At 41.0% G+C, this 5,209-nt stretch overlaps 1 non-coding gene across 1 annotated transcript; it reads right to left on the bottom strand.

Moving 5' to 3' along the window:
* Positions 1–219: 219 nt before the first annotated feature.
* On the bottom strand, positions 220–294 carry Trnat-ugu (transfer RNA threonine (anticodon UGU)). Its single transcript has one exon. It is a non-coding gene; the product is annotated as a tRNA-Thr (tRNA).
* Between the last annotated feature and the right edge of the window lie 4,915 nt (positions 295–5,209).

Genomic DNA, 5,209 nt, shown 5'->3' with positions numbered 1-5,209 from the left:
TTCGGTGAGTATGTTTGCATGCATTCTGCAGTATGAATCATTTTGAGCACGTGCGACACGGGACGAGTTATCATCTACATCTATATGGATACCCTGCAAAACACATTTAAGTGCCTGGCAAAGGGTTCATCGAATCACCTTCACAACTGATAATTAATTGAAACCCTCAGCTGCCGACAGGTGTTGTTGATATACTTCGATGGGGACAGCTGAAAAGTGTGCCCCTACTGGGACTCGAACCCAGAATCTCCTGCTTACAAGGCAGACGCTCAGTCCATCTGAGCCATCGAGGGCACACATGAACAGCACGACTGCAGGAATTTATCCCTCGCACGCTTCCCGTGAGACTCACATCCCCAACCGTCCACAATCCGCATACGTAATGTACTTAATAGGTATTTGTCCATCCACTCATTACTGGCTCACACTAAGGTGACGATTCCCGTAAGAGTTCCGGCAACCTGTGCGCATTCGCACAGACGAAGGTCAATGGCTGGGTAACGTTTAACCATAGATATGAAGATAGTAACTGCTCTCGAAAGAACAGGCGCCACTGACGACCTTGCAACTCTTCTGGAATACATGATAGACCGGCCGATGTGGCCGAGCGGTTGTAGGCGCTTCAGTCGGGAGCCACGCGACCGCTACGGTCGCAGGTTCAAATCCTGCCTCGAGCATGGGTGTATGTGATGTCCTTAATTTAGTTAGGTTTAAGTCGTTCTAAGTTCTAGGAAACTGATGACCTCAGATGTTAAGTCCCAAAGTGCTCAGAGCCATTTGAACCATCAGTCCCTATGTTTACACACTACTTACAGTAACGTATGCTAAAGACAACACACACACAACCATGCCCGAGGGAGGACTCGAACCTCCAACAGGGGGAGCCGCGCGAACCGTGACAAGGCGTTGGACACATGGCGGGTACCCCGCGCGGCTCATGGCAGCCGTGACACTGCTTCAAACAATGGACTGTAGAAACTTTTGTAAAGCACGGATTAAAAAAAAAAAAACTTTCTGTTCCAAGAGTCTAGACAAGTACACCTTTAAAAAATGCAACTACAAAGAAATTGAATTTTCGAACGTTTTGAATGAGAACCTGTCCTTATGGAACACCGTTGATCAAATGTCACAGGGATTATATACTCAGGTTTCACATGTGGATTAACACTTTCTAATCAATATCCGGAATGAGCAGGGCTTAAAACTTTGAAGAGTTAAATTTCAAGGGCCGTTCTCTTGTGTGCAAATAGTTTCACAGTAGAAATTTCTCTAGTTTTATTTATTAATTAATTTATTTATTTTTTGCTGTTGGTAAAGAAGGATAGCATTGTGAGGAGGGGGAAGGGGGGGGGGAGGAATCTTGCATCTCCCACCTTGGAATTCTCAGTACAGAATTTTTATTCATTACGAGATTCTTAGCCACTTGCAGAAGTGATTTCGAGTGATTCTGCAAAACTTTTCCTTTAGCGAATCGTAGCAACTATAGGATTCCGTTCCTGCTGCATGACATGTCTCGGAACTTAAACTGACCAACTCATTTGCATAAAGAGCTAGCTTATCATCCGCTTCTTTACTTGCGTAGACCGTTCATGGTCTGCAAAGAATTTTTTTCTTTAATCGTTTTTTTATGTCTTTTATAAACTGCAACACTTTCTAAACTTTCTAAACTTAGCGCCGTTGAAGCATGGTCTTTTACTGAATGATAAAAAAGCAATGCTGACAGCTGGAGTCCAAGGTTTTTGTTAATCAAGCCGTTTGTATTCTTGTGGTGATATCTCCGTACAGTCTTTCATTCCCTAACGCATATTTCTTTATATCTAATTGAGAAGTGAAATACCGGTTTTCATAGATGCAGATTTAAAATATTTTAATATAACGCAATAAATATTTCATTAAAATTTTCATCCCCTTATGCTCGAAGTTCCAAAACCAGAAAAACATGTAGTTTTTAAAAATTGTAACATATTAGCCGAATACGAATTGTCAGATATATTTAGCAATCCTTTCATAATGAACCATTTTCTGAAACATCTCACACCCTTTAGGGGTTGGGTTTTCAAAAACAATTAAACATGTATTCTTCTATTTAGAGCCGAGGAGCCAAATTCAAATCTTCATCCATTTAATTCTAAAAATGCTTTCATAGTGAAATATTTCATAAAACATTACATCCCCTATTTCACTCTATTAGTGAGTTAAATTTCCAAAAGCAACGAAACACATTTTTTTTACATCCAACCGAGATGTCAAATACCTATTTTCATAGATGTAGCTATAAAAATGCTTCAGTAGTTCTTTAATAATGATTTATTTTCAAAAAACCTTCACTAATTATTTTATCCCCCAATGGAAGAATTTCGGAAAATGCTAAAAACCTGTTTCTTTTTTGTATCTGACTGAGACACCAAATGTCAATTTTCGTAGTTTTGTAGTTATAGCTTCAATAGGGACATAGGGACATATTAAAAAAAAAAAAGACTTTCAACCCATGTTTCACCCCATAGGAGTGAAATTTCGAACAATCTCTTCTTAAATGATGCTTTCAGCGTAAGATTTACACCTTCATCAAATTTCAAGTCCGTATACTTTGCAGGTTGGGCTGGAAGGCTATGGGTCAGTGAAACCTGTGCCCCTATTGCACCTTCTTGGAGGTTGTAGTTCCAAAAACAGTGAAACACGTAGTTTTCAATAACACAATATTCATAGATTTCGCTTTAAAAACTCTTTCGCACCGGAATACTTTCATAAAACATTACATCCTATATTCCACCCTCTTAATCGTTCAATGTATCAAAAACAGGTTTTCATATATTTCATGAAACATTTCATCCTCTGTGATATGGGGTATGGTAGTGACACACCAAAATCACAATAGTAATCGGTTTTAGTTGCTACATATTTTATTACAATCAAAAGCATTATAAAATCACAAGGCCAGATCAGTTGGACAAATAATAAATAAATTTCGTTAAGTGGAACGAGACCCGTAAAACTTGAAATTTGAATATGACTAGGTATATATACTTAGGTAAAGCTTTACTTAAATAGCACAAATGTCCATAAAATTCATAGCAGAACTCTCACTACTTGCAATCAGGGGAGAAACAGATTAAGCGTAAGAATACAGATATTTAACGTTCGGCTTGCCAACTTTCCTAAACAAAACTGTATAAAAATGACTAAAACAATTAAGGGGGTCCTTTAATTTTGACTAAACGGACCTTCAAATTTACTTACTCAGTTGATTAATCAACAATATTCTTAGAATGATTACAACTAGAACATGACTATATGACAATACCCTTAAAATAAGGTTGCTTCAATATTTCGTGTGAATTGGCGATAGACGCGAGCAGACCAAGGATTCAAATTAATACAAGAGATCCACGAGGCAGAGAATGACATAGAAATATACTCAACATGGCAATGCAATTGAACTTTGGATGCTATAGTTCAGCACCGGAAGATGGAATCACGCAAAAGTGACAACATAACCCAAGATGTAAAGGAGAGGACATGGCCTCAAATATCTCTCTGCCGCCGTGGTGCTCTGCTCCCAGTATGCTAGCGTCGACCGCTGCCAGTTATCTCTAACACAACACACATCAAGAGCAGACAATTTTCTGAGACATAAACTACACAACCCTATCTGGAGAACAGGTGAGCAATACAACTGGACTGAAACCAATGAGCCTCCGTGAGTTACTTGGCCAGTGCCAGCCCTTAAACTTTGATTAATAAGATCGCTAAAAATCATACCGAAGTTAAGATGACGAGACTTATCTCCAGGTTCGCCATATTAGTGGCAGAGACAATGAATTGGCGACGCTCTTATCCGTATGTTCGCGGCAGAGTCTGGGGAAGGCAAGGGCCACGTGGAGCCGGATCTGGGGGTCAATTTCCTTCTCTCCGAGACACCCGGCTTCTTCTGCGACTTAGCCGGCAAACAGGCCGAGGACCCCGGGTGGGGACCGATTCGGCAGCAGTTGGCGGATGGCGAGGTCTTCGGGGGGTGGGGTGGGGGGGGGGGGGTGTCTTGTGTAAAGGGGAAGACAACCGTGGTGAAGGGAAGGTCTGTATTCCACAGGAACGAGTTAGCATGGCACTCAGATATTTCCACGATTCGGCGGTAGGGGATCATTTGGGGTTCTACAAGACCTTGAACAGAGTTCGGGAACACATGTTTTGGCCCAACCTATATGGTGATGGCATGCGATTTGTTGGCAACTGTGTCCAGTGTAAGCGCGGTAAGCCCGATGTTGGGCCGCACACAGAACTACTACAGTCGGTTAGCGAGCAGTGTCCTCTGGACCGCGACTCAAAGATCGAAACATCGATCGACGGAAACTGGCGCCAGAAACGCACCAGCTCACTCTATTTCATCCCCTTAGGGGTTGAACTTCCAAAAACACGAAAATACGTATTTTCTTATTTGTAACCTTGAAGTCAAATACCAATTTTCGTAGATATAGCCTTAAAAATACTTCCATAGTCCTTCCATAATTTTTTATCTCAAGATAAAATGTTCACCTACTATTTCACCTCATAGAGGTTAAATTCCCAATAATACTGGAACACATATTTCTTTATTTCTGACCTAGAAACCAGATACAAATTTTCGTCTGCCTAGCTTCAAAATTACCTTAATAGCTACATGTTTCAAAAATCCTTTCATTTCCTGTGTATCCCCCTTAGAGGTGGAATTTCGAAATATGCAGTATAAGCGGTATAAGATCAACAACCTTTCCAAATCTCTAGGTTTATTTTCCTTGGCGGTCTGGACTGTGTGAATTTCATAGTAATGGCCTCCACACACACACACACACACACGCACACACACACACACACACACACACACACACCACTAACAATGCCACCACCACCTCCTGGGGAAATTTCTGCAGACGCCCTTGTTCCACTGCAGTCATATTTTACCGACGACCTACATTTAGCAGCGTGGGAGGGATAGTGTCGTGCAACAGACAGTATACTCAGTAGACAACGAACTGTTCGTTGTGAAATCAGGGACATAGGAACCGAGACTGACACAGAAGGTGCTGAAGGTGAAGCACACTAGACTCGTGTCTACCACGGCTTCAAATTGTATCGATTTACTATGAACGGAAGTTCCGAAAAGTGAGCAAGTAATTTTACAGTAAATTCAGTACCGATGGTGAGGATATACAACGAAAAACATTTCTATAATATT

This window comes from Schistocerca gregaria, unplaced genomic scaffold (assembly GCF_023897955.1).
Source record: "Schistocerca gregaria isolate iqSchGreg1 unplaced genomic scaffold, iqSchGreg1.2 ptg000313l, whole genome shotgun sequence".
Taxonomy (NCBI): domain Eukaryota; kingdom Metazoa; phylum Arthropoda; class Insecta; order Orthoptera; family Acrididae; genus Schistocerca; species Schistocerca gregaria.
The sequence above is the reverse complement of the archived record's forward strand: the minus strand, read 5'-3'. Positions and strand labels throughout refer to the sequence as shown.